This window comes from Schistocerca gregaria, chromosome 6, assembly GCF_023897955.1.
Source record: "Schistocerca gregaria isolate iqSchGreg1 chromosome 6, iqSchGreg1.2, whole genome shotgun sequence".
NCBI classification, from domain to species: Eukaryota; Metazoa; Arthropoda; class Insecta; order Orthoptera; family Acrididae; genus Schistocerca; species Schistocerca gregaria.
Genome location: NC_064925.1, coordinates 246,473,085 through 246,493,526, shown reverse-complemented (window position 1 = coordinate 246,493,526; position 20,442 = coordinate 246,473,085). Strand labels below are relative to the sequence as shown.

Genomic DNA, 20,442 nt, shown 5'->3' with positions numbered 1-20,442 from the left:
TGGCAGCGCTAGTGCAACGATGTTCCTTCGTAATGATAGGTTATCCTTTATGAGTAGTAAAATTATCCGCGCGGTTTGAGGCGCCATGTCACGGACTGCGCGGCCACTCCAGCCGGCGGTTCGAGTCCTCCCTCGGCCATGAGTGACTGAGTTGTTTTTAGCATAAGTTAGCTTAAGTGGTGTGTAAGTCTAGGGACCGATGACCTAAGCCGTTTGGTCTCTTACGAATTCACATACAATGGAACATTTGAATTGTAAAACTACCGTAGGCTAACGTAGACTATCATAAGTAAGCGCAAATTATGATAGTTTTCATAGCTGTGGTCAGTTAACGTCGTACCAGCGTTACCTGTACTTAAGGTGTACTGCATAGCTATCTGGCTTACCTCATATCCATGGCTTTGTTTACGTATGTGACCAGTGTGTCATAGGATTGAACAATGTTTCAAATGGCTCTGAGCACTATGGGACTTAACTTCTGAGGTCATCAGTCCCCTAGAACTTAGAAGCACTTAAACCTAACTAACGTAAGGACATAAGAGACATCAATGCCCGAGGCAGGATTCGAACCTGCGACCGTTGCGGTCGCGCGGTTCCAGACTGTAGCGCCTAGAACCGCTCGGCCACCCCAGGCGGCACTCTGCTGTATCCTACGGTACAGGAGAGAAAGAAATTTCAAGTCATCTATTATGCCTCTTCCATAAGTTTCACATCTCCTCCTAAACCACATGACTGATTCAACCAAACTTGATACATATATCCTTTACTGCGAGACAGCAATCGCTGTGGGGCTAAGAACCATTTACCAATCATAATTCAGGAGATATAACGTCAGAAACACAGAGGTACGTGAAAAAACTGCCGCATTATGCATGACCTTTAAATTAATTACTTGTGTGCTACTAACTCTATTCGCAAAATACATTATTTCGCAGATAGTATCCACACTTGGCGCTGAATACACTTACACAAATATATCGCTGTACGACACATAGTTCAAGAGATATATTTATTTTTTACTACTAAGACACTCCTACTTTCGAGTCAGCTTATGGAAGTCCCTGGCACACGGAAGCCCTTTTGACAGCTTTCAAGTGCGAAGCGCAAGCCGCTGTAGGTGAAAACAATAGCTGTCTTAGAGCTATGAAGAGGCCTTGCCGTAGAAATGTTAACAAAATCGCGTTGTAGACACTCGAAGCAGCTGTGCTTACACATTTGTACATTATACATATTTCTTTGTCCGGCAGTTTCATAATCTGTTTTCACGAATACATGGAAATGAAATGTCTTCGATATTGCGCTACAAACACAGCTCATTTTTTGTTATCATTTCTAATACAAAAGTGGCAAAATGAATATCCGGACAATGTCTCCTTTGTTAACTACCTGAAAAATAAAAAAAGTTTCACTGAGGAAACCCGGCCGCTGTGACCGAACGGACCTAGGCGATTCAGTCCGGAACCGCGCGCCTGCTACGGTCGCAGTTTCGAATCCTGCCTCGGGCATGGATGTGTGTGATGTCCTTAGGTTAGTTAGGTTTAAGTAGTTCTAAGTTCTATGGGACTGCTGACGTCAGATGTTAAGTCCCATAGTGCTTGGTGCCATTTGAATTTTTTCACTGAGGAAAGTAGTTAATTTTATTTCATTCCGAGAACTTTTCAAACTACTGTCGTAAATTGATCTTCCGTAACTATGATGTCTCACTACCGTGGTCATTTCGTTGTTACCTTGTGGGACTTTGAGGACGCGGCAACTTCTTGTTTCACCTACGGAAGCAGTTTGAGATATTTCTCAGCGTGAAAGGAAAACTTGGAGCGTCAACAAAGACTTCGTTGGGCCCTTCCCAGACCGTTGCCTAACAGGACGCAGACCACACAACCACGCACCGGCGGACATAGCCTTACACATTCACACGCGGCCGCCCGTTCTTTCCCAGAGCAGATTATGCGCGGTGGAATTCAGTGACCGAAATTTGCGAAACACAGTCCAGCCGCCGCTGTGTTCCCATATTAGAATGTGCGTTGCACGCTTCAAAGGCAGCGCGGGCACTTCCTTGCGACAGAGCGCGTGTCTGCATATCTTCGCTCATCTAGGAGCCGGCCGGCCGTGGGAGCAGCGTGTAACGGCGCGGTAATTGCCCTGGGGGCAGCCGACCGCACCGCACCGCACAGGCGGTACGGTTGCGACGGCCGACGAGGGGAGCGCGCAGCTGCGATGGCGTTTAGGGACTGCGCCGGCAAAATTTCCACCAGCTCAAATGAGGGCAGTCCGCCGTCAATTCTCATGAAATCGACAGGCTCCTCCTGAAGAGATTGAAGTGAAAACGCAACTAATGTACTTCGGACTGAGTTCCATCTAACAAGGGGACCCTCCATAGTGTAAATCACGGATTTTGATTTGCTTCAAATATGTTATAGAGGCACTTGCCCTGAGTACCTGTCTATCCGCTTTTTAGCGACGGGCTTTGCTTTTTGAAAAAATCGATTTTGAAGTTCATTGCGCGCTTTGAATATCCGTAACATGAGAGATATTTCGAGTAGCGCAGCGGTAAAGGTTCATGGCTACCGCGGTGGAGGTACTGTGTTCGAATCCTGTTCGTGTACTTCTTTTTTTCAAATTCGACCGAATTTTTCAATTTTATAGTTGAAATGACTCTCAGCACTATGCGACTTAACTTCTGAGGTCATCAGTCCCCTAGAACTTAGAACTACTTAAACCTAACTAACCTAAGGACATCACACGCATCCATGCCCGAGGCAGGATTCGAACCAACGAACGTAGCGGTCGCTCGGCTGCAGACTGTAGCGCCTAGAACCGCACGGCCACACCGGCCGGCTCAGATTTCAAGTTCAACCCCTTAATATCACAGACATTCAAGTTCGGATGCCAACCACGGATGCTGAAAAGGAAGTTATTAATCAGTTCTATGAATATTTACAAGAATTACCGATATCGACACCAGAAAAGGATGCCGTCTTTTTAGTTGGAGATTGGAACGCGAAAGTGGGAATCAAATTTTAGAGGGTGTAACTCGAAAATTTGTTCTTGGTAGAACAAATGAAACAGGACAGAGACTTCTCGAATTCTGCTAAGATAATTCGTTGCTTATTACTAACACACTGTTCCAGCCTACCCAAATGACGCCTATATACTTGGAATCAAATAGATTACATATTTTTTAATCAGAGACGGAAGAGTGCGTGTCAGTCAACTGCAACAAAACGTGGAGCTGATTGCGTATCAGATCAAGAGCTCTTAATTGCAAAATGACGGCTGAAACTGAGGAAAGTAGCAAAAGCTGTTCCATCTTGCAAATACGACCTTAAGACCATACCCTTTGATTACGCTGCAGAAGTTCGAAACAGATTTAATACATTAGAGCTAGAAAACAAAAAGCCACAAGAACTGTGGACAGAAGTAGCCAATATTGTCAAGGACGCAACAGGAAAACACATTTACAAGAAAAAGAATAACAAGAAGGACATATGGCTATCGGCTGAGGTACTGCTAGTTGCAGAAGAACGAAGTAAAGCAAAAGTCAAAGGGGTTAGATCAGCATTGTTTAAATATGGAGTTTCAGAAATTAGCTAGAAGAGATAAAAGTGTCTCCCTAAACGAACTGTGCAAAGAAGTTGAAGATAACATAATGAGGAAAACAAGGGATCCTTACAAGAAAATTAGACACATCAAAGGAAAATTCCAGGAGAAAATTGGAATGATAAAAGATATAAATGGGAAAGATTCAACACAAGCAGAGGACGTTAAGGAAAGGTGGGCAGAATATGTAGGAAATCTGTACAGGAAAGAACTGCATACTGACAACGCGGATGGTGATGAAGTTAATGTTATTTTAGAACTATGGCCAGATATTTTGGAGAGTGAAGTTAAAGGGGCTTTTGGAAATATGGCTGGAAACAAAACTAGTGGACATGATGGAATTCCAGCAGAATTGTTCAAAGTCATTGGAAAGAATGCAGGGAAGCTGATGCATTCAACATGTCAGGAAATATGGGGCACGCAACAGTGGCCAGAAGATTGGAAAAATCAGTCTTCATCCCGATCGTAAAGAAGGGAATTTCTAAAGAATTCTCAGATCACCGAACACTTCTCTCACATGCTAGCAAATTCATGCTGAAAATCTTACAAAATAGACTTCGCCAGTATCTAGAGCGAGAACTACCGGCTGGGTTTCGTACAGGGAAAGGATCCAGTGATCAAATTTCCAGCATTCAGTGGATTATGGAAAAGGCAAGAGAATTCCAGAAAGACATGTATGTATACTTTACTGGTTATGCCAAATTATGGGAAGTACTAAAAAATATAGGAATACCAGATCACCTCATTCATCTCAAATGGTTCAAATGGGTCTGAGCACTATGCGACCTAACTTCTGAGGTCATCAGTCGCCTAGAACTTAGAACTAATTAAACCTAACTAACCTAAGGACATCACATCCATGCCCGAGGCAGGATTCGAACCTGCGACCGTAGCGGTCCCTCGGTTCCAGAGTGTAGCGCCTAGAACCGCACGGCTACTCCGGCAGCCCATACATCTCATACGGAGTTTATACTCTGACCAAGAAGCTTGAATTAGGGTGAAGTCGACGTTTTAACTCATCCCAAAGGTGTTCTTTTGTGTTCACACCTCGATTCCGTGCAGGTCGGTCCATACTACAGTCACGTATGTGTAGCAGTTTTGTCACTCTTCTGTTTACATTGTACGTGACAGAGTACTACTGACCTGAGGCGGGTGGCGGGGGCGGAGCCTCTTCTTCTTAACCTATGGCTTCCCCACGCTATCCGCCAGTCGACATCCATGTCTTGTACATACAGTTACTACTCGTGTCTACATCTACGTGATTACTCTGCTATTCACAATAAAGTGCCTGGCAGAGGGTTCAATGAACCACCTTCAAGCTGTCTCTCTACCGTTCCACTCTCGAACGGCACGCGGGAAAAACGAGCACTTAGAATTTTTCTGTGTGAGCCCTGATTTCTCTTATTTTATCGTGATGATGATTTCTCCCTATGTAGGTGGGTGGCAACAAAATGTTTTCGCAATCGGAGGCGAAAACTGGTGATTGAAATTTCATGAGAAGATCCCGTCGTAACGAAAAACGCTTTTGTTTTAATGATCGTCACTCCAGTTCACGTATCATGTCTGTGACACTGTCTCCCCTATTTTGCGATAACACAATATGAGCCGCCCTTCTTTGTACTTTTTCGATGTCATCCGTCAGTCCCACCTTATGCGGATCTCAAATACTCCAGAATAGGGCAGACAAGCGAGGTGTAAACAGTCTCTTTAGTAGACGTGTTGCACTTTCTAAGTGTTCTGCCAATGAATCTCTTTGGTTTGCTCTACCCACAATGTTATTTATGTGATCGTTCCAGTTTAGGTTATTTATATTGTAATCCCTAAGTATTTAGTTGAATTTACAGCCCACAGATTTGTGTGACTTATCGCGTAATCGAAATTTAACTGATTTCTTTTAGTACTCATGTGAATAACTTCACACTTTTCTTTATTCAGGGTCAATTGCCACTTTTCGCACCTTACATGTATTTTATCTAAATCATTTTGCAAGTCGTTTTGATCATCTGAGGACTTTACAAGACGGTAAATCACAGCATCATCTGCAAACAATCTAAGACAGCTACTCAGATTGTCTCCTATGTTGTTAATATAGATCAGGAACAATAGAGGGCCTATAACACTTGCCTGGGGAACGCCGGATATTACTTCTGTTTTACTCGAAGACTTTCCGTCTATTACTCCGAACTATGACCTTTCTGACGGAAAATCACGAATCCAGTCGCACAACTGAGACGTTACTCCGTAGGCACGCAGTTTGGTTAGAAGACGCCTGTGAGGAACGCTATCGAAAGCCTTCTCCGCCTGCCACCTTTGGGTATATCATCAATTAATTACTGCATTTACTTTCAATTTAAGTTGCAATTCTTGTTGAGACATGTCTCTAGGTCTCAAATTTACTGTTTCTGCATTCTTCATTACTCGATGGGCATTCTGTTAGTAAAAGACTGAATGGCATTTCAGACCATGGTGCACCCGTTATGACACTAAAAGGTTTTTGTACTCAAACAAATGTTATATACAGTTACAAACCATGTAGAAAAGCTAATCCAATGCCATAGAGAGTTTTTTAAACCTCGTTTAGGAACAAGAGTGGCTGGGTGTTTATAGTGGCGATAACATAGATGACAAATATACTGCTTTCCTTAACACGTTTCTCATATTCTTCGATAGTTGCTTTCCAATAGAGCGTTCTAAACAGGGTACTATCAGTGAAAGGCAGCCTGGTTGTCTGTCAGGCGGGATAAGGATATCGTGTAGAACAAAATAGGAATTACATTAAAATGTTTGAAGTAGTCACAATCGAGCTACAGTAGTCCATTACAGACAGAACTGTAAGGCACTTAAAAACGTTTTTTGGAAGGCAAAGAGTGTACAGTACGTAAATAGAATAGCTAATTCATAGGATAAAATTAAAAATGTAGGCCCAGTCATGAGGGTAGTGTCTAGTCAGCAGCAAAAGGTTGACGGCATAAAGTCAGTTCCAAGTAAAAATGTTTCTATTACTGATAATCATATATACATACAATATTTAACAATCACTTTCTGAGCATCGCTGGTGAAGTAATTAAAAACTTAATTTCTACAAGGAATCACGTAACTGACTTAAGAATAGCGTTTCCGAGACTGATGTCTGAAATACTCCTCTATGATACTGACAAGGAGGAGACTAAATCAATACTTAAATCACTAAAGACTAAGGACTCTCGAGGTTATGATATAGTACCTAGCAGACTATTAAAGTACTGTGCTATACATGTTAGTGCTGTACTTAGCCATATTTATAAATTTTCCTTTAAGAATAGTCAGTTTCCTGAACGATAAAAGTACTCAGTAGTAAAGCCGCTTTATAAAAAGGAGGAACGGATAATATAGACAATTTTAGACCTATTTCTATGCCATCAGTGTTTGCTAAAGTTATTGAAAAAGCTGTGTATGTAAGGATAATTGATCATTTTATTTCACATAATTTGCTATCAAAAGTACAGTTCTGTTTTAGAAGTGGCTTAACAACTGAAACTATTCTGTTCCCTTTTGTTTGTGAGGTGCTGGAGGGATTAATCAAAAGGTTTTGAACGCTAGGCATTTTTTTTAGATTTAACTACGGCGTTTGTGTTGATGACAAAATATTGCTCCAGACGTTGGACCATTATGGAACACGGGGGAGTAGCTCACAATTGGTTCACCTCTTACTTTAACAACAGACAACAAAAGGTCATTATCCACAATGCTGAGAATGACAATGATGTGGGATCTGAGTGTGGCACTGTCAAATTGTGGGGAAGGGGGGGGATTGCTCCAGGGATCAGTGCTGGGACCACTCCTGTTCCTTATTTATATAAATGGTTTGCCGTCTAGTTTTACGGGAGGGTCTAAAACATTTCTGTTTGCTGATGACACTAGTTTGGTAGTACAGGATGTTGTGTGCAACACTGATACTCTTTCAAATAGTGCAGTTCAAGAGATAAGTTCATAGCTTGTAGATAATGAACTAAAGCTAAATCACAGTAAGATTCAGTTTTTTTTTTCATTTTCTAACACACAATTCAACAAAACCCGACGTTCTAATTTCACAGAGTGGGCATATGATTAGTGAAACTGAACAGTTTAATTTTCTGTGTGTTGAGATAGATAGTAAATTGTCGTGGAAAGCCCACGTAATGCTGCCATAGTTCCGACACGAATAGTAGTCTACTTTGCTTATTTTATTCGCTTGTGACGGATTGTATTATATTTTGGGATAACTCTTCCCAATCCCCAAGGATATTTTTGGCTCAGAAACGGACGGACCGTTCGCGCAATAAGTCATACAAGTTTGCGAACCTCTTGTCGACCTCTGTTCACTAGTGTGGATATTCTTACACTGGCTTCTAAATACATATATTCTTTATTGTAGTTTCTTACTAAAAATATCAGCTTATTCCCAAGAATTAGCAGATTCCACTCAGTTAATACTGGGCGAATCCAATCTGCGTTTAGATCGCACTTCCTTGACCCTTGTACAGAAAGGTGTGCAGTATACCGCTGCATCCATTTTCAATAAGCTACCACAAGAATTCAAAAACTCGTAGCAGTAATCCATGCGCTTTCAAATCGAAACTGAAGAGTTTCCTCATGGGTCATTCCTTCTATTCTGTCGAGGAGCTCCTTGCAAAATTAAGCTGATTACTGTGTTAAATTGTTGGCTGCGTTTACATGAACTTATGGCTTGTCTTTCTTTGGGTACATACATATTTTATTTTATTTGTTATCACTTTTATGCTGTAATTTCATGTATTGACACGTTCCATGACTTTGGAGGTTGCTCCTCAATTTGGTCCTACGGAACTAGATGCGTAAAATAAAAATAAATAAGTGTGGCTTGATAATGATGTAAAACGGATTGAAACTGGTCACTTTTCTTAAATAAATGTTTCATGCCATAAAGATTGCTTTTTAATTTTTATTGAATATAGTTTGTGGACCGCTGCTTTTACAGTTATGATTACAAAAATAATGACGTATGAAATGGTTAAGGAAATTTTTTTGGTAGCAAGATGAGCACGGCTGCCGTGCAGCAACAGGGAAAGTGTTGAGAGTGGTGCGTGTGTTTGTGTTGCAGGCGTTGCGTCGAGTTCACGGTCTGCGCAACCAGGTCGCTGGGTCGCTGGAAGGGGAGGGACGCTGAGGTGAGGTGAGTATCGGTTTCACGACCAGTGTCCAGTGTCCAGCGTCGCCCCAGTCTGTGACGTAGCCACTGTCTGCTCCAGCGCGTCCTGCGTGATCTGCCTGATACCTCCGTGCCCGTGCCGAGCCAAGTCAACAAAACAATAGTCGTGCTCCAGAATTGAGTGTACCTACTCACGGAGGTCCAGGATGGGCTGTAATTATCGTGTGGCAGCGAAACTTGGTAGATTTGCTAATGCGTTAATGCGGAATCGATTTACGCTGGAAAAATATGAGTTCCAATTTTGGCCACCAGGTGCAAATCTGGCACTGCACAGCATCTTGTCAACGTCTCCAGTGCTCATATTGAACAAACTGTGTAAGCGGCCTTTATCATTAGTTTGATCTTTTCTGCCCGTGTCCCGTTTCTAAACCATTACACAAGGAAAAATTTATGTGCGTCTCTTTCGAAATCACAGAGCCGAATTTGCACCTGGCGGCCAAAATCTAACTTTTTTCAGCGTAAATCGGTTCCGCATTAACGCATTAGTATCTCTGCCAAGTTTCGTATCCGTACGATAATTGCAACCCACACAGGGCCTTCATTTTAATTAAAACCATCTGATAGATTTGGATGTGTTGCTGCAGGCAGAACTGAAGGATCTTAGGATTCTCTGACTTTCTGTTCTTGCTGTTTTCTCTAATCGAGAGAAATGAGATATTCAGTCCGGCCGCTATCTCTGTAGACTTTTAGACCCTCCCGTTCTAACAGACTGTTGCCCACAGTGTTGGCAACACTACCCAACGGGAATATTAGTGTTCGTCCTTTTAATTTACTTACACTAAGCGTCATACCGGCAACACATCTTTAAAGTTTTGCATATTGTGTTATACATGTGGTACTGTTCAGCTAGCACGTAGGGATTTCAAACAGAAAGTTACACAAGTCTTGCTATTCTAAGATTTTTTCGCAAGGAGAGTGGCACTTTGTCAGAAGGGAGTGTATGTCCTGCAATACGGGTAACAGGTGCACCACAGTGTGGGAATGAAATGCCGTAGCATTAGGAAACCCACTCCTAAGTATCCGGGGTAGTGGGATTCTTGTGAACAAAACGTCTAAATATCACATACGTTCACGGTGAAATTCTGGCGGGATATGGACGAAACGCTTTGTGGAGAGCAACCGCAATGAAATGCTGCCCATAGTTTGACAGGCGTGGGTGGTGGTGATCAGCACGCAGAGCAGTCGACATGGACCACAGACGATGTTGCCGAGGAACATCTGGGAGGAAAGAGATTTTCCTACGATGAGGGCTTTCACACAGCCGTTCTCGAATTGCGTGACCAAGGAGCGGATTCCTATCGTCTAGGAATTCAACGATTGGTAGAACGTTCCGACCGTTGTTTGTAGAGGCTTGGCGGCTATGTTGAAAAATCGTGTCATGTACCTGTGTCATTTTGATGTGAAAATCATCATTCAATAAAAGTTACTTGACCTGTTATAATAACGAGTCGCCGAAATGTAACTACCTTAGAGCCGTTACACATCATTCACGTCAAGCTGTAAGCAAACAGCGTGCTGTATGACCCAGCTCATATTTAAAACGAACCGTGCCACAAGCAGTAAGGCTTTGTTCGGCCCGTTTGGCTGTATCCAGATTTTGTCTTTGTAATTTCTGTTTTCCCCTTCGTTTGAAATATGGACAACCGTTTTTAGCGCGCTGTTTCTTTACAGCTTGACGTGAATGATGTGGAGCGGCTGTAAGGCAGTTACATTTAGGCTATGACTTATTAAAAAGGAATCCTTATCACCTGTGGATGAGTCTTCTACTGACGCGAAAGCGATCATCACTTTTAATAAAAAGTATTCTACAACCAGTACGGATTATTTGCTTCAAAACAGTGTATATAAGATGCACCCCATATAAGCCTGCCCATAAAGGGAAATAGGTACTCTCTACTAGGCTGCTTACATCAATATACGGGGTTCTTCAAAAACTGTTACTTGCTATTGAAACTGGCCAAGTAACTTTTATTGAATCATGATCTTCAAAATGAAACAGATACATGATGACACACAGTCCCCGAGTCTCTGTAAACAAAGAACGGAACCAGAATGAGATTTTCACTCTGCAGCGGAGTGTGCGCTGATTTTAAAACTTCCTGGCAGATTAAAACTGTGTGTCGGGCCGAGTCTCGAACTCAGAACCTTTAATAGTGCTTTACCATCTGAGCTACCCAAGCACGACTCATGACACGTCCTCACAGCTTCAGTTCTGCCAGTACCTCGTCTCCTACCTTTCAAACTTCACAGAAGCTCTTCTGCGAACGTAGCAGAACTAGCACTCCTGGAGGAAAGTTAGAGCACTTGCCCGCGAAAGACAAATGTCCCGAGTTCGAGCCTCGGTCCGGCAAACAGTTTTAATCTGCCAGGAAGTTTCACAAACGGAACGTTTTAGCCGGCCGCGGTGGCCGAACGGTTCTAGGCGCTTCAGTTCGGAGCCGCGTGACTGCTACGGTCGAGGGTTCGAATCCTGCCTCGGGCATGGATTTGTGTGATGTCCCTAGGTTAGTTAGGTTTAAGTATTTCTAAGTTCTAGGGGACTGCTGACTTCAGATGTTAAGTCCCATAGTGGTCAGAGCCAATTGAACCATTTGAACGGAACGTTTTACCAATCGTTGAATTCTTCGACGATAGAAATCCTCTCCTTGGTCACGAAGCAATTCGAGAGCAGCAAAGTGAACGCCGTCATCGTAGGAAAATTTCCTTGAAACTACCCCGAGAAAGGACATGGTGTGTGTGTGTGTGTGTGTGTGTGTGTGTGTGTGTGTGCGTGTGTGTGGAGATGTAAGGAAGCTGGGACTTGGTTATAGAGGCGCAGCAGGACAGGATTTTCAAGGATGGAGTATATTAATTGGATAAGAAAATAAGCTTCTTTTGTGGCCAATACAATGTCGTTTTCTAGTTTTATATAAGACGTGGAGAAAGAAATATTCACTGTGGCAGCTGCGTCTCAATACAGTTTATTGCATTTGCCTTACACTGTCTTCCGAGATCACAGCCAAGCAAAGTTACGCTGATAATTGACTTCCGACCTATTCCTGTGGGACAGACAGTGTCAATGCCCTCTATCGCTAAATTCAGAGATAGTCAGCTGCAGGTCAACGACGGTCGTGGAAAGATGTTATCAGATCGCAACAATGGGAGAAAGCGTGTGTTAAAGAAAGGCTCGATCCGAGCGTAGCTTGGGTGTGCGCTGACATGAAACGTTAACTCGCCAACATTCACTGTCTGATGAAAAATATCTGGACATTTCTTATTAGACCTTACTATAGGGCGTGTCCACCCTTCGCCTTTATGTCGGCTTGAAATCAGCTGTCGACACTTTGAATTATGTGTCCGAAAGTCCGTGGAGGAATGGCAACTCGTTGTTCATTTCCATTTGACATTCTATTTTACCCTAGTTTTAGTGTGGTAATGTCAGTGAGAATCGTTCCACATAAAAAGTTAATGTTTGCACAAAATACGCTTTTTAAATATTATTAGTAACAATACGATTCCCTGACAACCAATCCATTGTATGTTCAGTTCCATTTCCGCAATATTTGCGGTAGTCAGGCTGTAGAGGGTGCCAGATAAAAATAAAGTAATACCCTGTATTCAATTGCAAATGCTCTTCATTACAGGAAAAGTGATGTCTGGGAACAGTTCGATTCGATGCTGTAGTTCAACCTTCAGATGAAAATCATACAAACCTCGTCTAATGAAAACAAAGTAGTTGTATTCTAGTTTATTCCACCTTCATCATGACTTAAGTTCATGAGAGCTGTTTTGTTCTGTATTCTCTCATTGATCAATCCCTAGAGGTTGTACACACGCGCACACACACACACACACACACACACACACACACACACACACACACACGCGCGCGCGGATGGAGGCGGAATAAACAAGGAAACAACTACTGTGTTTTCATAAGCTTTGTATATTTTTCGTTTGAAGTCATCGAATCGAACTTTTCCCAGACATCGCTTTTCCTGTAATGAAGCGCATTTGCAGTTGAATACAGTGTATTACTTTATTCCTATCTGGCACCCTCCACAGCCTAACAAAACACAGCTTCGTTAGAGGCCATCTTATGTTATGTAATGTTAACCGGGGACCTAGAAACGACGCAGAGGCTCCGTCCCCGCCCCAGCCGCAGTGGTCCACAACCCCACGACGACTACCGCAGCCCACTTCACCCCTCACCAAAAAAATGGCTCTGAGCACTATGGGACTTAACATCTGTGGTCATCAGTCCCCTAGAACTTAGAACTACTTAAACCTAACTAACCTAAGGACATCACACACATCCATGCCCGAGGCAGGATTCGAACCTGCGACCGTAGCAGTCACGCGGTTCCAGACTGTAGCGCCTAGAACCGCTCGGCCACTCCGGCCGGCTTCACCCCTCACCCCTCCGCCGCCCCACACCGAACACAGGGTTATTGCGCGGTTCGGCCCCCGATGGACCCCCTAGGGAACGTCTCACACCAGACGAGTTTAACCCCTATGTTTGCGTGGTAGTGTAATGGTGGTGTACGCGTACGTGGAGAACTTGTTTGCACAGCAATCGCCGACATAAAATGCTGAGGCAGAATAAGGGGAACCAGCCCGCATTTGCCCAGGCAGGTGGAAAACCGCTTAAAAACCATCCACAGACTGGCTGGCTCACCGGACCTCTACACAAATCCGCCGGGCGGATTCGTGCCGGGAACCGCAACTCCTTTCCCGCCTGGAAAGCCGGAGGCCATCGTAATCCGACAGTCGATCATTTCACCCTGTCAGTTTCACATGACAGCAGCAAGATAGTGCGCTCAACATCCGTACTACATCACGACTTGCCTTACAACTCTGCACAGTTCAACGAACAAGAAGCGACGGAAGCTCCATCATTTTCACACTCGCAGAACTACGGTGGGAAGGAAGGGCCAGAATACACTGCCGTAACAGTGCCGCCTCGATTTCTAATGTACGCAACATTCAAAATTAGACTCGTACTTGCTGCGTTTCTGATCTCTTTTTGCGTGATCTGTCAACACGAGCTCGACGCAAGCGTAGAATTTTCACAGCGTAATAATAAACTGAGGTTCTTCGCCGTCTTCGGCAGCTCACCTAAAAGTGACTAGCAGGTACCGATTCAATATATCGTGGAGTGTGGCTAACGATGACTAGCTGCATACTCGAAATTTCTTTGAGCATGTGTCTCTTTGATTAACTTGCTTGATTCGAGACGGCTGAAGTGGAAGCAGCTGAAAGGTATGGGGGTCGAGCGGAGACCGTGGCACTAGCGGGCGTCCTTGCCGCGTAATGGGATTTGCGTCCGCTACCCCGACCGGTTGTGTCGGGACGACAGGACGACACTTTCCGCACCGGTGAGTCACGGAACCCGCAGCCCCGTCGGGGAACGTCCAAGGACTCTGGGGCAGCGCAGGCAATCACCGGCGTCTCCAGCCGCCCACGCCCGCCCGCCTGTGACACCTCGTTCGCCGCGATGGCTTTTCAATCGCGCTGCCGATGCGGCCGGCAAATCCATTCCGGCCGTGACTGATTTAGAATTGCGGGGGCGTCGCGAGTCCGGAGCGCAGCGGCAGCCGGCGCACCGCCATCTGCCTCCAGCTCCCCCCTCTAGACAGGGGCCAACTGCGCTCATTTTGCTCTCTCGTGTCGGGCAGCAGCCAGTCGTAAAGAGCGCAGGCTATGCGCCGCTCGGGTCGCCGACTGTGGCTAACCGCACAGCTCTTCTTCTACAGTGACGGTCTCCACTCTAAAACGAAGCGTAGGGTTTCATTTACGTTTGTACCACCGCAGACGAAAATAGTCTCATTTAGTCGTAGCGTTCTAAAGGCGCTCCTCTTTACTTTCTATGCGCTCTCGCCTTCCAGTACCGACCACACCACTGTTAATGAGATGCGCCGTTCGTGTCTCGGTAGGTCCAAAAATTCAGCCGCTCGGCGGTCTGCCATTTCACTCGGGAGATCGTGCACTGTTAGGCGCTAAGCTGGAGCGATTGTACACGATACTTTCGTTGTGACTCTTCAGGCTTTCCCGGCGGAATGTTGTAAACAGTCTTCACGGGTGCGCCGCCGGAATGCGTTGTGCAAATCCCACAATATTTCCTCGGAGCAACTGTCCGACATCATCAGGTGGTTGAACCTCGCTGGTGGCTAGGTACGACTGACAAGACCCGCATGTCGACGCCGCTGTATATAGAGCACGCGCGTGAAGGTTGCGCATCTCTTCCCATGCAAAATTCAAACCTGTCAACCATGAAGCCCCGGGGCCACGGAACAGCGGTTGTATTTCACCAACACTATTGTCCACAGAAATGACGAAAAAGACTTTGATGTGAGTACGGTTTGGTTTAGCGACGAAGCCCACTTTCATTTAGATGGGTTCGTCAACAAGCAAAATTGACGCTTTTGGCGGACTGACAGTGCGCCTTTTTGCGATCAAGAAGTATCCTCACCCTAAACCGGTCATTGTGTGATGTGCAGTGTCAAGTCTCGGAATAATCAGAGCGATATTTCTTGATGGCGTGATGACTACGGAACGATACGTGAAGGTTTTGGAGAATGATTTCACTCCCACTATCCCAAGTGACCCTGATTTCACAAGATGTGGTTTAAGTAAGACCGATCTCGACCCTATTGAAGCAGGAGAGTGCTTCATGCTCTGGAAGAACACTTTGGGGACCGCGTTCTGGCTCTGTGGTACATAGAGGCCACTGGCATAAGCCTCTATTGGCCGCCATATTCTCCGGATCTGAACACATGCGACTCCTTTTTGTGGCACTATATGAAAAATGTACAGAAAAAACCCCAAAACCATTGCTGACCTGAAAACGGCCATTCAGCATGTCATCGACAGCATCGATGTTCCGACACTTCAGAGGGTACGCAGAATTTCCCTATACGTCTACGCCACATCATCGCCAGTGGTAGCAGCGTATCGAACACGTCATAAGATAAATCCGAATATCTGTAGTTGAATAAAGTGGAGCACGCCACAGTTTGTAGCTAATTTATCTCTCGTTTCAGGCTGTACATATCTCAAAATATCGGCGGTTGTCGAATACATCACCCGGTTGCATTCTCGTAAGTTATATGAAGCGCTTCTCGATACTGTGCTTCAGTAACCTTCTTTTTGTGTCTGTGGCATCATATCCGCGACATGTTGCGGAACATGTCAGTAGTCTGATAAATACGATGTCCTCGGCGAAAACAGGATTACATAATGCCCATTTCATACATAACCGGATCTTTTTGCTTAAATCTTAATCTAAAGCATTATCTGATGAACTTTACCCTACTATATGCATACCATTTACTCAGAAGTTCATCTACGATGTAACGATATTTGTCAATATGGAGATTGTGACGAACCAATTCTACAAGAGTGGGTTTTGAAACTTCCTGGCAGATTAAAACTGTGTGCCGGACCGAGACTCGAACTCGAGACCTTTGCCTTTCGCGGGCAAGTGCTCTACCAACTGAGCTACCCAAGCACGACTCACGCCCCGTCCTCACAGCTTAACTTCTGCCAGTACCTCGTCTCCTACCTTCCAAACTTCACAGAAGCTCTCCTGCTCGCAGCTGTGAGGACGGGGCGCGAGTCGTGCTCGGGTAGCTCAGTTGGTAGAGCACTTGACCGCGAAAGGAAAACGTCCCGAGTTCGAGTCTCGGTCCGGCACACAGTTTTAATCTGTCAGGAAGTTTCATACCATCGCACACTCCGCTGCAGAGTGAAAATATCATTCTGGGAACAGTGGGTTTTATTTAATCTAAAAACACAACATCATCCTATAAGGAAGCAAAGATTTGTAATTTCGAGTTATTTCACATACTAATAAAAATTTAATGGATACCTATCTGTGTTGTCCGGAAAGTATTACGTACCATAAAAGTACGAGTATTTCATCATTAGGCACAGTGAAAAATATAAACGCAGCATAAACGCATTTTCATACATATAAGACTCTCTATTACAGATAAAACACGGTACTAAGATCTTATTACCAGTCGCTCTTAACTGTCACAGAACTCTCTTCAATGAGTAACGTTGTAATACATGGATACATCAGGCAGCTCAGCGATACAGCTGTCGACTCAAAAGAATTTTGAGCTTCTATATGTGAGACAGAACCCCCCTCCCCCCCCCCCCCCCCGCAAAAAAATTACACCTATGTTACAAAATCTGATGTTTTACAGAATATTAAAATAGAAAATCGTACATCAACCTACATACGCAACCAATCGAATGCCCATGACCAACTCAACCCGTGTTCCAAATTTTGTTCACTGTCTACAGTATAAATTACAGACTAAAAAAATGAAAAATTCCAGAATTCATGTTTCACTCTGTAGCGGGGTGTGCTCTGATATGAAACTTACTGACAGATTAAAACTGTGCCAGACTGGGGCTCGAAACCGAGACTTTTCCCTTTCGTGGAAAAGTGTTGTATCAACTGAGCTACCCGAGAACAACACATGATCCGCCTAATAGTTTTACTTCCGCCAGTAGCTCATCTCCTATCTCCTACTTTCCAAACTTCAGATTCGGATACTGCCCCGATGGAAAACCAAAGGATCACAGCTATTCATAGGCGCTTTCAGAATGCCTTCATAGACCTGATAGTGAACAAAAACACGATTAGTCGTTGGGCGAGGTGATCTCGCGTGTGTCGCAGACCGCACACAGCTGTGACTCCTACAGTGTTGGAACGTGCGGACACTCTCCTTCGAGGTCATCGACGGATCATAATCAAACACATCGCTGCACAAATGAACGTCTCCGTTAGTAGTGCTGACACACGCATCCGCCAGTTGGAGATACTCAAAGGTGTGCGCTGGCTTCCGCACCGCTTAAAAAACCATAAAGACCATCGAAGGACCATCAGCGCGGAATTGCTTGCTTGTTACGAGGCTGTGCGTGACAATTTTTTTCGAACATCGTCACAGCCGAAGAAACTAGTTAATCACTTCGAACCTGAAACAAAACGGCAATCAACGGAGTGAAACTTCCTGGCTGATTAAAACTGTGTACCCGACCGAGACCCGAACTCGGGACATTTGCCTTTCGCCGGAAAGTGCTCTACCATCTGAGCTACCGAAGCACGACTCACGCCCGGTACTCACAGCTTTACTTCTGCCAGTACCTCGTCTCCTACCTTCCGGAATCAACGGAGTGGTGCTAAAAACCTCTCCTCCGAAGAAAAACTTCAAAGCCGCACTCTCAGCCGGCAGCGTCAGGGCGACGTTCTTCTGGGACTCTGAAGGGGTTATTCTGTTTGATGTCTTCCCTCGTGGTGCAACGATCGACTCTGAAGTGCTACCCTCAGGAAACTGAAGAGCGTGTTCGTCGCCACAAAAATGCAAACCAACTTCTCTCTCTCTCTCTCTCTCTCTCTCTCTCTCTCTCTCTCTCTCTCTCTCTCTCTCTCCATAACAACACACGACGTCAAGCAAGTCTGCGCACCCAATGGGAGCTCATAAAATTTCGTTGGACTGTTCTTCCACATCCACCCTACAGCCCTAACCTCGCACCTCCCGACCTCCATCTGTTTGGCCCAATGAACAATGCACTCCACGGAAACAGTACTTGGACGATCGGGAGGCTATTGATGCAGCAAGACGTTGGCTTTGACGTCCACCAGTAGAATGGTTCCAAGCGACCAAACAGGCCCTACCAGGAAGATGGCGAAAGGCCGTCACGTTGGACGGAGATTATGTTGTATAATACAGTTTTGTAGCCAAAAGAGTGGGGCATAATATGGTGTACTGAAATCTTGAGTGAAACCAGCCTTAAAAAAAGATATATTGCGTTACTTATTGCACGCCCCTCATAGACAAATTTTGTCAAGTAACTGTAGGGAGGGTATATGTCATGGACTGTTCCCCTGCAGATTGGAAGATTTCCCCTGTACCCGGGACGGTCGGCGGAGGCCGGAAGCCGTAGTCGGCAGATATAACGGCAGGTCTAGCTGAGGCGTGCTGTGGCGTGCGGGCCCGGGAGCGAGAGAGAGAGAGAGAGAGAGAGAGAGAGAGAGAGAGAGAGACCACGAGAGGAGCGCTGTGCGAACCTCACCTCGGCTGGCCGCTTTGTTCTGCCGAGCCGGAGCTGCCGGAAATCCGCCGCCGCCCCCGCCACCTCCGACGCGCTCCGCTTCGTACCACGCAGCCTCTTCCTCACCACGCCCCCAGCTATAGTACTGTACCCAATAACAATGACGCTCTATGGCGCAACGGCCGAGTGCGAGACTCTATTGAACGCCACTTCGGCGACTTGGAGTCCCAGAGCCAAAGAAACCAGTCGTACCCATTTGATCACCCACCCAAAAATTAATCGATGTTTCTGAAGTGGCAATGTTGTTGACTACAATACCCGATGTCGAGAATGAAATTTTCACGCTGCAGCGCCGCGAGGGATTAGCCGAGCGGTCTGAGGCGCTGCAGTCATGGACTGTGCGGCTGGTCCCGGCGAAGGTTCGAGTCCTCCCTCGGGCATGGGTGTGTGTGTGTTTGTCCTTAGGATAATTTAGGTTAAGTAGTGTGTAAGCGTAGGGACTGATGACCTTAGCAGTTAAGTCCCATAAGATTTCACACACATCTGAACCTTTGAACACGCTGCAGCGGAGTGTGCGCTGATATGAGACTTCCTGGCAGGTTAAAACTGTGTGCCGGACCGAGACTTGCTCCTGGGAAGTCTCAGTACTCAATGTGAAACATCCCCTTAGCAAAATTTTAAGAATGACTGTGCTGGTAAACCTCTACGTTATTTGATTTTCAAACAGCTGAGCAGAACTGAACGTGCTCAGACATTTCGCTCTTTTCTTATTCTGATCAACACTAAACTGACACACAATATTTTTGGCGCAACTCAATCTGACTTTCAGTAATCCCTACAAAAGAATGGCCATGACTAACAATAACCTTTCATGAATCACGTACATCACAAAAATCTTCGTTACTCGAACTACTGCAATACAGCGAGCGCCAATACTGCCAGCTAAATAAAAGATTCTAACTACTGAAGGCACTAACTACTTATTGGCATAGTTAGCAAATGAAAGATTTTGATAGAAAACAAACAATGTATTTACGTTAATAATGTTCAATAGTCATCATATACATATCAGTTCATGATATACAGTATTACAAATTTACTCTTTCTGATGGACACACGTCCAGATCGTCCGCTCTCAAAATTCTGCCATCTCTCTCCCCACATCCACCACTGCTGGCGGCTCACCTCCAACTGCGCAACGCTATGTTCACATCGAACTGCCCAACACTACAATAGCAAATACATTTCTCAATTTTGCATAGGTTCGCGTCAATTGATAATCAGAGCAGTATTGGATTATCTGAAACTGTGACTTACGGTATTCTCTATGTTCTTGTGGTGTTCTTCTGTCCATAGACTGGTTTGTGACAACTCACCTCACTAGTCTATAGTGGGAAAGCCTGTTCATCTCTGCGCTACATCTACATGAACCTGCTTACTGTAAGCAGGAGTTGGTCTGACTCAGTTTTACCCTTCGCACTTCCCTCCACAAAGGAAGCTGGCGAACCCTTCATGCCTCACGATGTGCCCCCGCAACCGATCAGTTCTTTTACTCAAGCTGTGCGATATATTCCTTTTTTCTTTAATAAGTT

At 45.0% G+C, this 20,442-nt stretch overlaps 1 protein-coding gene across 4 annotated transcripts in view; it reads left to right on the top strand.

The window, feature by feature from the left end:
- The window catches only part of LOC126278363 (uncharacterized), an 830,119-nt gene that overhangs the window by 342,196 nt on the left and 467,481 nt on the right, over positions 1 to 20,442 (top strand). For 3 of the 4 annotated variants that reach the window (XM_049978426.1, XM_049978425.1, XM_049978430.1), the window contains exon 3: positions 8,696 to 8,767. The exons of the other annotated variant lie outside the window; for it this stretch is intronic. The gene's annotated coding sequence lies outside the window, so the exon portion shown is untranslated. The remainder of the gene's footprint in view (positions 1 to 8,695; positions 8,768 to 20,442) is intronic. 4 annotated transcript variants of the gene reach the window in all.